This window comes from Diabrotica undecimpunctata, chromosome 2, assembly GCF_040954645.1.
Source record: "Diabrotica undecimpunctata isolate CICGRU chromosome 2, icDiaUnde3, whole genome shotgun sequence".
Classification (NCBI taxonomy): Eukaryota; Metazoa; Arthropoda; class Insecta; order Coleoptera; family Chrysomelidae; genus Diabrotica; species Diabrotica undecimpunctata.
In genome coordinates, this window is record NC_092804.1 from 23,498,769 (window position 1) to 23,511,376 (window position 12,608).

General features: G+C 33.8%; 1 protein-coding gene and 1 pseudogene across 3 annotated transcripts in view; one reads left to right on the forward strand and one right to left on the reverse strand.

Moving 5' to 3' along the window:
• The window catches only part of Dgk (diacyl glycerol kinase 1), a 529,426-nt gene that overhangs the window by 165,019 nt on the left and 351,799 nt on the right, over positions 1-12,608 (reverse strand). The gene's annotated exons all lie outside the window — the stretch shown is intronic.
• LOC140433060 (uncharacterized) lies at positions 6,028-6,707 on the forward strand (annotated as a pseudogene).

A 12,608-nucleotide genomic window follows, 5' to 3' on the forward strand; every position in this document is an offset into this window, starting at 1 on the left:
CAGTTTTTTATTTTTAAGGTTGTTATATCATTTTCTATTTGTTCTAAGTATCTCAGTTTTGGTCTTCCTCTTGTTCTTTTTCCTACTGGCATCTGTTTGAATATTTTGTTTGGTATTTCGCCTTCTTCCATTCTTTCTACATGTCCTATCCAACGCAGCCGTCCTATTTTAATGAATGTCTGGACAAAAAGTTATAAATATAAATAATAACAATAAAATACAAAATATCAAAAACAAACTTACTATGTCCTATCCGTTTACAATTGTTACCGGGCGATAATTTGTAGCAGAAATAAATTATTACAAATGAAAAATTATCTTTTTAAGTGAAACTATGTATAGAGTTTAGCCTTTTTCTATAAAAAAGCAAAACAAGATCACTGCTATGACAGGTATTAAAACAATTAATATGACAGCTAAGAGCCACACCCTAACATCTATAATTTTTATTATTACAATTTCTTAAACTGTTATGAAAGCAATTATTATTAGAAAATGTTTATTTTTCCTTTAAAAATCAACACAAAAGAGTTACCTGGATTTTACTAAAATTTCTGGGGTTAGGAACTGGACTTACACTCTCTGCCATACGAGCAAATTCATCTCCAAACTGCGAAAATATTCTGAAACGGCTTCTTAGGACAAACAAATTGAGGCTTAAAGTTATTGACTGGGACGCAAATTAGACTCAGCTTCTTAAAAAACTGAAATGGGTACAACTGGACAAAATGGCAACATGTGATTACCCTGCTGATACAAATTTTATTGAACATTTTATTGAACGTTTCTAAGAGAACAGCTCACTTTACACACAAAATGCTTATAGACATTTTTGTTTAAAATAATCTCAGCTACATTTTTTATTTGAAACATTTTTTTCTACAGTGTACAGATTCTGTGTAAATCTATTTATTTGCGTTTTTACCCTCCAGTGAGGGGGGTTTTAGGGGGAAGCCCGGGGGTAGAAGGGGTAAACTTTTTTGCATCTTTTTGGGGCCCCAAAATTAATATTTTCGGTAAAATTCAGCTTGTTCGTATGATCTTTAGAGGTTCAGTGGCATTTTTGTCTCTGACGACTGGAGTATTATAGCAGCCCAGCAATAACTTTTCAAAAAATGGACCTAACTGTACGTCAGAATAGATAAGTAGGTGATCTTATGAAATGATTACGAATACTATTATGTTCTATGAGATGATAGATCGATAAAACAAACGCTATTTGGCAGTTGACAACTCTCGACTTCTGACTGAACTTGTTATTGAATATTGCAATTATTTTTAATTTTCATATGGCAAAGAAATACTTTACAATTGCAATTATTAACACAGGTTAATTTTTCTCGTTTGGTTGGTCTAATTTTTCTCCACCTTTTCGGGTGAAGAATCCCACAGCACATTTATTATGCTTCAGCTTTATTAGCTACTGACCACTATATTGTGCAGTCCTGTCCAGCGACATAAAAACAACATCTGAAGCAATACTTAAGTATCATTTACAAATATTTATGTAAAGCTTATAGGCAAGATTTGTTTTGTTTAATTTTAATTAAATATTAAAATTTCAATTTTATATTTATTTCTGTACAATAAATATGTTTAGTTAATATCATAGTTTATTTGTCCTAGCCATACTCATTTTTCATATTTACTTTTAAGATAAGACGTTATCACACTTGAGAGACAGAGCTAAACGAGGCCTAACAATTGGCTCCCAAAGAAAGTTGTGAGTTTTATTGTTCCACATTGGCTCCCAACTTTCGGAGGTTTTTGATGGGTCGTTCTTAGGTTACAAATTACAATATTCAAAACCACTATTATTAAAAATGATTAACATTAATAAAAATTAAGTTTTAACAGAAAACTGGTCAATGTCGCGAATCGCTTCTACAGTGAAAGTATCCAAATAAACAGTTTAGCGGTATTCTATCAACTGAGCGCTCTGTGTCTAAGTTTAAAATCTGCTAGTGCGCACAGAAGTTTCGCCTATTCACCTTTGCGCTTGCACCTAGTCGTATTCTCTTTGTACTTAAAGAGTAAAAGCAGCATCTATTGATGATTAACAGATAAAGAAGTGGAGTATTTTTTATAAGCAGCTGTTAATAGATAAAAACTTAAAATATCTTAATTATGATATATTATATGTCTCGTTATATTATTAAAAAAGATCTGTATTCTTGTGTATTTTTAAGTAATAATAAAGTAAATCTTTGTTTACTAAGCCCTTACCCAATATTTTCTTATATCTACCAGAAATCCCATATGGCAGTATATTTATAATAGCGATATAATATATAATAACAATAATACCTTTTCGCTTCATTTTCTTTTTCCACCTCACTAACTCAATTATTTCCAGTTGTGAAATCCACTGCTTTTCAATAACCATAAGGAACGACATTTTATTACATGGTATTTTTCATTTTTATAGGTTTGTTGACTACTTTACAGATCGTACGGGTAATGTACTTTATAAATAAGTATAATAAAATACACAGTTTAAAACTTTTAATAACATGCCACTACTAAAAGATTAAAGTTATGATTACAAATATAATTACGTATTTTAATAAAAGTAACTCGTAATCTCGTATTATTATGATATGAGAGCGGGAGCTTTTACATTAATAAAAATAAAATATACCGAAAAGGAAAAAATTGATTACAATTTTTTGTGTATACTTTTCTGCTTACAAATTTTACGGCTAAGTAGATTTTTAGATGTGGGATGTAAGGGATAGTGATGCGCAACGTATAACCTCTCCGATCCAAATGTCAACCTCACCTGCCCGTGTAATGGTTTTGATCCTGACTATTCGGTGCATCCTGCCAAACAAACGAGGCTCTGACGTCCGAGAGATTGCCGGTATAAGCAATCCCCACACTTACTGGCCAACGGCTTCGGGCGGATGAGCTGGTAAGTGGCAAAGCACTCCTTTGTCCTAGGGTTCGGAAACTGGCCCTAAAGGCGGATGAGCTAAGACATTAGCCAACGGCATAAGAATACAGAAGGCAACGGGAAACCACTGTAAAGATCGTAGGATATCTCTAGTCGAATCATCATGAAATAAGAAGACAGAGTAAGCAGATGTGCACTGATCATGGGTATCGAAGACCAAAATCCGGCAGGAAAGGAGTAAGGGCTTTTCAGGTCGTCAATCCCTACCAGAAAAAGGAAAAAAGCAGACCGTGAATTTAAAATTGGAACATGGAATGTGACCAGCATGTTGGAATCCGGAAAAACACACAATGTAAAGCAAGAAATGAAAAGAATTAACATCAATATTTTAGGAATAAGTGAAACCCGATGGATAGGAAATGGAAAATGTAAAGTTAGAGACCATACGATATACAATTGGGGTAATAATAACACACAACTTCGACATAGCGTGGCAATAATACCGAACAATAAAATCTCACAACACGTCCAGAATTTTCTACCTTTTTCCGAAAGAGTTATGCTACTACAACTAAAAACGAAAGACAGAAAAATAAACATAATTCAAGTCTATGCCCCATTGACCGAAAAAGACGACAAAAAGGAGGAATCTTTCTATAAACAAATTCAAGAGGTGTTGAGAACTACCAAAGCACGTGACGTCAAAATAATAATGGGTAACCTGAACGCCAAAATTGGAAAGGGTACCACAAGCAACGTAATGGGAAATTTTGGATTAGGTAATAGAAATCAAAGAGGAAATAGGTTGATACAATTCTGCCAAGATAATAATATGATTGTTACAAACACGTTCTTTGAATTACCTAATAGACGTTTGTACACGTGGAAATCGCCAAGAGATAATGAACATCAGATAATAAGAAATCAAATAGATTACATAATGATAAAAGAAAGATAATCTCTTAGTAGCACATATGAAAATTAAAATGAAAAGAATAGAAAAGACAGCAAAAGAAGAAAGAACTGATATAAATGCACTAAGAGATATAGAAATAAGAGAAAATATCAGTACAGATTAAAGGGGAATGCAATAAAGAAAACATCAACAAAAACTGGGAAAAAATAAAGGTTGACTTAATAGAACCTTCAAACAAGTATCTATGCAAAACCAAAGAAAAGAAAAAATATTGGGTGGCGGACGAAACACTATGGTATGGGCAAACTATATAGAACAGCTGTTTAACGATAAGACAAACGAGACAAAATAGATAACGAATATTTCGTTGAAGATACTGGACCAGAAATAACAGAAAGCAAAGTAAAACAAACAATTAAAGAAATGAAAATTGGGAAAGCAGTAGGACCAGACGAAATACCGACTGCAATATACATATTGTTGTCGAATTATTTAATATCATATACAGAACAGGTATATTACCTAAAGAATGACTTCTATCAACATAGTTGCGATCACCGTACCATCAGTCTAATGTGCCACATACTAAAAGTATTCCTAAAGATTATTCATCGTAGAATATATAAAAAGTTAGAACAATTCATTGGACAAACTCAGTTCGGATTTAGAAATACTCAAGGAACCAGAGAAGCATTATATGCAGTAAATGTGATAATACAGAGATGTTTAGATGCAAACCAGGATAGCTATGTCTGCTTCCTAGATTATAACAAGGCATTCGATACAGTGTAACATAATCCGTTGATAAAACTACTGAGAATAAAGAACATCGAGACACGGGAGACAAGAATAATAAATTATAATAATTTAAAAACTAATAAAATAAAAATCAAAAGGTGTGTTAGACAGGGCTGTGTCTTGTCGCCATAACTGTTTAATGCATACTCAGAGGGAATATTCAAAAAAGCATTAGAAGATGAAGTAGCAGGCATAAAAATAAATGGCCTACCCATACGTGAAATTAGTTATGATGATGATATATTATTAATAGCAGAAAATATTATAGATTTGCAAAGAATTTTAGATAAGGTTGTTGTAGCGAGTGAAGAATTTGGTCTGTCAGTAAACATAAAGAAAACAAAATTCATAGTTATATCAAACAAAAATTAGATACATTATTAGATACATCAATCTACACGTAAATAATTAGACGATAAAACGAGTTCAGAATTATAACTATTTAAGGGCAAACATTAATGAAACAAACGATTATACCATAGAAATTAGAGGCTAGAAGTGCATTCAATAATATGAAACAAATATTATGTTGTAGAGACATCAGCCTAAATCTTAGAAAACGCGTACTAAAGTGTTATGTATCTTCTGTTCTTTTGTATGGTGTGGAGTCATGGACTTTAAATAAACAATGTCTCAATAAATTGAAAGCATTTGAAATGTGGACATATCGAAGAATGATGAGAATCTCCTGAACAGACAGAATAACAAATGAAGAAGTACTAAGAAGAATAGAGAATATTCCATCAAAATAAGAAAACTACAATATCTGGGTCATATAACACATGGTCACAGATATGAATTCCTAAAACTAATGCAGGGAAAGATTCAAGGAAAGTGCATCATAGGTAGAAGAAGATTGTGCTGGCTGAGAAGCCTCAGAGAATGGTTTGGATGCAGCTCAACTGAATTCTTTCGGGCTGTAGTGTCAAAAGTTAAAATAGCAGTGATGATTGCTGCCAACCTTCGTCGCGAAGATGGCACGTAAAGAAGAAGAGATTTTTAGACCAGGGAGCTAACGATTTTCCCATGTATCTCACAACTGCTTTTGATAAATTTTGTAATGACGATATATAAAAAAAAATTTTTCAAAAGAATAAATGTCATTTTTTACTTATAAATAATACATAAACAAATATTAACAAAATTCTTAATAACTTTTCTAAAAATTATGTTGTAGAGACCTCAGCCTAAATCTTACCACGAGTACTAAAGTGTTATGTATTTTCTGTTCTTTTGTATAAAAAATTCAATGAAATTTTTCACATTTTTTTGAGTTTTCCACGATTTCTTTCAAATAAATTTGACAAGAAATTTTTGTAAAATATTCTCATACTATATATATTTATTATATGAATATATATATATATATATATATATATATATATATATATATATATATAGAATATATTTAACGATAATGATATGGTTATACATAATATCTGCATGCCTTATCACAGTATTTTGTACAGAATGTCCTCCACTACATTCAAGAGTTTCTGTCGGAAAAATCAAAGACTTTGGGGCAAAAGCATCAAATGTCGCTATCAAAGCAGCGCAGGAGGCAAAAGCGGCCCAGGATGCTCAACAACAAGCAGGTTTTCAAGCTGCCAAACAAGTAAAAGAGCAACTAGCAGAAAAAGCGATGGAGGCAGAAAAAGCAGCTGAAGTAGCTTTAGCAGGAAAAGAAGCATTAGTAGAGGAGATTCAAGCAGAACTTAAAGAAGCTGAGATGGTAGTCAACGAAGAAACTTTCAGTCTGCAGTAACTTCAGCAAACTCTTCAGTCTGCCAATAAAGCTGTTCAGCAGTCAAAAGCTGAGTTAAAGCTAATTCAAACCACTTTTCAGTTGGCTCAAGGTAATGCAGCAAACTCTCAACAGGTTTTAAGGGTGTTAATACGCAATTAAATGAAAAAGAACAGTTACTGGAAGCAGCCAAATCTAAACTATATCAATTAAATAAACAGTCAATGGCAGCTAAAACTGATCTGGCTAAAACTAAAAAAGCTGCAAAGAAAGCGAATACGGCTGCAGCAGAAGATAAACAAAATACCTCTAGAAATAAGAGAAAGGTAAAAAGAAACAATAAAAAGAAATAATTTATTTTTATATATACATGAAGAACTAAAGTTAGTTTAATTTTATTATTATATTGTTTAATGGAATGATTCAAATATAGTCCTAAAAGAAACGGATGGTAAAAAGAGAAAAATCAAAGAAGCGGCTCTAATTATGCTAAATGAGACCAATTGTGTCGCAAATTCCTCGGCAGAATGTAGTAGAATCTGGTTACCCATATTAAAAGAAGTTATTAAAAAGAAAATACCAGTATTAGTTAGTCAGTAACATATAGAGGATACATCATTTATATTTTTTAAATAACAAACATATAAAATCAGAATTTGGTGTTTATTGAAAGTAAACTAAATGCACGACCAAATACTTACCATGTCGGGATAGTATTATGGGGTTTTTTTCCTGGTTTTTCCCTCATAATTTACTATGGAATCACTAACAGGAGATTTTTACTGTCATCATGGCATGTGTTTGTCTTTTTAAAGACGAATTACATGCTATGATTTTTCCTGACGGATATTCTCGAGTTAAAGTTGATTGCATGTAATCGAATGAACTATCTTACAAGTAAAGTCGTCCCAGGAACGCAACTCAACAGTATTGGCAATATCATTTTAAAGTCGTCTACTTTAAAATGTATAATGCATGTCTGAATTGTCAATATAAATGAGTCAGATAAAATTAAATTATTAGAAGAATTTTTCACCAAGTAACAAAAAACAAAAATTTGGTTAATTTACTAATGTTTGTATTTTGAGAACGATTTCCGAAATGGAAATTGAAACGTCAATAAAATTAATTTAACCTTTAATTGTGGCTTATTCCCATTTAAATAGCAATTATTTTCTAAAAATGTACCAAAACTGTGATTACGCATGAGAATAAGGAAAATATGACAAATATTCAAGTTTACAAATTTCAAGAAGATTCACTTCATAGTTATTGCAAAATTGAAGTTGTTTATCCCAAAAAGCTTTTATCTAAAATGTTGTTATGCGTAAACTATTGCGTGTGTTTAAATTTTAAAAGCGCCAAATTGAAGAAAAAGACGTTTATTCTAAATTAAAAAAAGTTTATTTTAAATATTGTAAAATGGGTTTCCAGACGCAATAACACGTAGAAAGTTATTTTCTTATTCTCCATATTTGCATTTCTACACGAATTAGAGAAAACATAATGTTCTATGACTCTTAGAACCCGAGTTAGCCCTTTTTTCAAAAACTCACTGAAGATTTGCTTATAAATAATAAGCAGTTTAAAAAGAACCATTTGAAAGATTCAGAGTTCAAGTTTTGACAAAAAATTTAAAAACGTTTTTTTTTTAAATGAGCCGTCCATGATGCGCCAAAGATAAGGCTTTAAAACCGAAGTTTATTGAAAAATTACATCGAGATTACATTTTTGAGAGGACGCAATTTTATCTTTTTGATATGTGAAGGTGGTTCGTATAAGCCATGGAGTCGCCACCCTTGTCCCCCGGCCGCCATCTTTAAAAAAAGGGGACAAAAGGTTTTGTATCTCATAAATTAGGAACCCTAAAGATGATCATTAAAATGAATTATTTCTGTTCTTACTCGTGGCGAGATGGGTTTGGAGCTGTGACTTCTACATGTCTTATTAGATTTATTTTTTTATTATACAATTTTCGCATCATTTTAGTTGCAGTTGAGCTCCAACAAATCATGCAAAAATTGTATAATTTCTGTTAGGTAGTCAATATTTACTACAATTTATATTTTGTAATCAATTTACTTTCTTTAATTTGTACTTACATTTCCATCAAACATCAATATCATAAAAAGGATACCTATTATAATTATTGTTGAAAAACGTCTTAACGGCATTTGTTTAATTCTGGCCCGGATGCTATGTAAATGAAGACAAGCAGATACCTAACTTAAATGTCTGAGCCAACAATATGGTAATTCAACAACCTCACTGTTTCGAGTGTTTGCAGTAACACGATGAGATCTATAATGTCTATCGATCAATTCAAGCTCTGTCATGCCAGAATCTGAAAAAACAGTAAACCGGATTTAAAACAGTGGCAATTACGACGAAGATAACATAAAAGTAATAAAGAAACCTTTAAAAATATAAATCAATATTGAACAATTAAACATTGTATTGCGTACAGAATATATATCAAATATTATATATTCTATATTTGTAACAATAAAATTGTAAAATATTTTGTATGAAAACATCAGAAAATAACAAATTTGAAGCTGTGAACAATATCTAACATATTTTATTTATTGATAGCAAATTAGAGAGGTCTCCCGACTTTTTGTTATTTCGTATAGGTGCCACTGCTAGAGTACCAGGCTGTTATTTTAATTATAATGGCCAAATACTAGACTGTGTTTTATTTCAGTTTGACGGGAATAGCCATCCTAGACATCGAGAAGGCATATGACACGGTCTGGAAGAAGGCACTAATATACAAGATGGACAGAGCTAAGCATCTTGTATATTAGTGCCTTCAAGATTTCAAGTCTCCGCTGACCAAAAGACGTCGATGCTCCAAAATTATTACTTGGACCGATAAATTAAATGGTCATTGGAAGTTAAATTCGACAAATTTCGGATTCTATTACTAACCATATTGCACTCTCAATGTCAGTGTACTTTACACTGTGTAAATTTTTACTATAGACCTCAGTCTGCCTGCTTTGCTTGTTTCCCTCATTTTCGAAGTATTGTTGATAAGTTGGGTTCGCATTTTGTGCTTTTTGTACATGAAAATATTACATTTATTTTTACAACCATGGGTTCGAAGAACAAGATGATGTATATTAAACTAAAACGTGAAATCATTGAAAAACATGAGCAATGTGAACGAGTAACTGACTTGGCGAGGATGTACGGGCGTACCACATCAATGATATGTACTGTACTTAAACGGAAGGAGGTGATAAATGGTATAATGCCAGCTAAGGGCGTTACAAAAATGTCTAAGCTCCAAACTTCTCTCCTTGAAAAGATGGAGAAACTACTAATGGTGTGGGTGACAAAGAAGCAGCTTCGAGGAGGAACCTTAACACAAAGCATCATATGTGAGAAGGCACGAGCGATTTACGAAGATTTGCTGAAGCAGATCCCACACACTTCCACAAATGATGAATCGGAACACTCTTTTAAAGCCAGTCGGGACTGGTTTGAAAAATCTAGAAAAAGGACCGGCATTCACCCCGTCGTCAGGCATGGTGAGGCAGCAAGTTCGGATGTGAAAGCAGCTGAGGTTTACATCAAAACGTTTTCCGAACTGATAGAAGCCAAAGGATACATCTCCCAGCAAGTCTTCAACTATGACGAGACAGGGTTTTTCAAGAAAAAGATGCCAAATAGGACTTACATAACGGTAGAGGAGAAGATGATGCCAGGTCACAAACCTATAAAAGATATATTAACTCTACTACTTAGCGTCAATGCGAATGGCGACTGTAAAATCAAACCTCTTCTAGTGTACCATTCAGAAAATCCCAAAGCCTTTAAGACACATAAGATTTTAAAAGAAAAACTGCCAGTTATGTGGGGGGCAAATCCAAAGGGGTGGGCCACCAGGAAATTCTTTGTGTGTGGATAAACCTGGTGTTTGCCCCTTCTGTTAAAAAATATCTACAACAAAATAACCTATCCATGCAAATCCTGCTTATCCTCGATAATGCCCCTTATCCCCTATCAAATCTCGAAGATCATTTACTCCAATAGTTCAAGTTTATAAAGCTTCTCTACCTATTAGCCAACACCACTACTATCTTGCAGCCCATGGATCAGCAAGTGATTTCTAATTTTAAGAACTTGTATACCAAGCACATTTTTCGGCGCTGCTTTGAGGTGACGGAGAACACAAACCTTACCCTTCGAGAGTTCTGGAAGAACGACTGTAACATAGTAATATGCCTACGAATTATTGAGCAGGCCTGGCTAGGTGTTACAACAAGGATCTTAACCTCTACATGGAAGAAGCTGTGGCCTGAGGCTGTAGATGAAAGGGCCTGCGAAGGACTGGGACCCGAAGTGTCAGTGGTAGATGAGATTGTTTCTATTGGAAAATCCATGGGTCTGGAGGTGGATAAAAGAGATGTGAACGAATTTGTCAAGGAACAGTCTCAGGAGCTGACAGTCGAGGAGTTAGACGAACTACATTCGCAGAAGGGCCTACAGTGGTTCAACAAAACATTAAATTTGAAGAGGAGCTAGAATTGGAAGACGTTATCTCTACAAGAGATATAAAAGAGATTCTGGGAATGTGAGAGAAAGTTGCAGAGTTCATGGATAAAAATCACCCCGAAAAAGTTACAACTGGCCGTGCATCAGTGTTGTTCAACGAAACTTGCGTAACACATTTCCGAAATATTCTAAAATGGACGAAAAAACAAACCTCCTTGGACAGTTTATTCAAACGATCTGCAGTGAAAATGAGCAAAGTGTGACGAAAAAAGAGAAGACCACTGACGAAAAATAAACGCTGTATATATATATATATACATATATATATATATATATATATATATATATATATATATATATATATATATATATATATATATAGAGGATAGTATATCTTCAAAAAATGAGGTTTCGGAAATGCTAGCAGGCATACGTTCTGGATCTGGCTTTTGATATGCAGACAATGAAACATGAATCGACATTTACTGCTGGCAATCTATCTGCAATCTATCTATCACCGGATCTTTCCAGAATTGCCAGTTTTATGTTCTAAAGTACTCAGTATAATTCCGCTAAATAATGTTATGTAGTTATAATTTAATTCCAGATTTTGGTAATACAATAATAAATGTTAAGAAGTTACCAACATTGTTATTAAGAAGTTAGTCGGTCAGATAGCTAAGATAGCCAAGCGGGTCAGGCGGCCGACTTTCATTCGCTTCACTGTCGAATGGTTAAGTGGATGTGCGTTCAAACCCTGGCTCGGTGTACAGAAAAATAAAAAAGGCTAACGCAGCAGTTTAAAATTCTAAAAAGAATCTGCGGTTTAGACTAGAATATGGTAGTGTCTGATCGGCCTATGGTGGAGAGCAGTACGGCAAGGAATAAGAGCTTGCGGCTCGGTGATACTCCTCCATAGATCCCTACCGGAAGTGCGTGGCACATAATATACCGCCCTATTGTGTCTGTGCGGACCATAAAGTGCACTTTATGACCGCACGGGCATACAGTATACTATTTTGTGGTTGGTAACTAACCAATATTGAAGTAGTATTACATAATATGCACGGTCCTACCAATAAGATACATATCAGAAGAGGTATTCGACAGGGAGATACTATGTCGCCTAAGTTGTTCATTACTGTACTTAACATGCTTTGAAGTCACTGGAACGGGAAAGTAAAGGAATAAATATTGATGGTGAGATACTTAGTCATCTGCGATTCGCAGATGATATTGTTCTGATTTCAGATGACCTAAAGGCTGCCAGTGATATGTTGAATGAACTCAGCGATGCAGCACGTAAAGTAGGTCTAAATATTAACTACCAAACGACAAAAATGATGACAAATTTAGTTCCGAGCCATCCTTTAAGGGTAGAAGACGTCGAAATTGAAATTGTTGACAGCTACATATACCTTAGACATACGGTAAAAATTAGCAGAAGTAATCAAACTGCTGAGCTGTTAAGAAGAATAACACTGGGATGGGCAGTATATGGAAGACTGCGTGATATTTTTAAAGGTGATATACCTATCAGCTTAAAAAGAAGAGCCTTTAATCAGTGTGTCCTGCCTGTCCTTACATATGGCGCAGAGACACTTACCCTAACAAGGACATCTACGTTAGGCATAACGTTGCGAGATAGGATAAGAAACGAAGAAATCCGTAGAAAAAGTGGTGTAGAAGACATTATAAAACACATAGCCAAAATTAAATGGATGTGGGCAGGATACGTCGCTAGAATG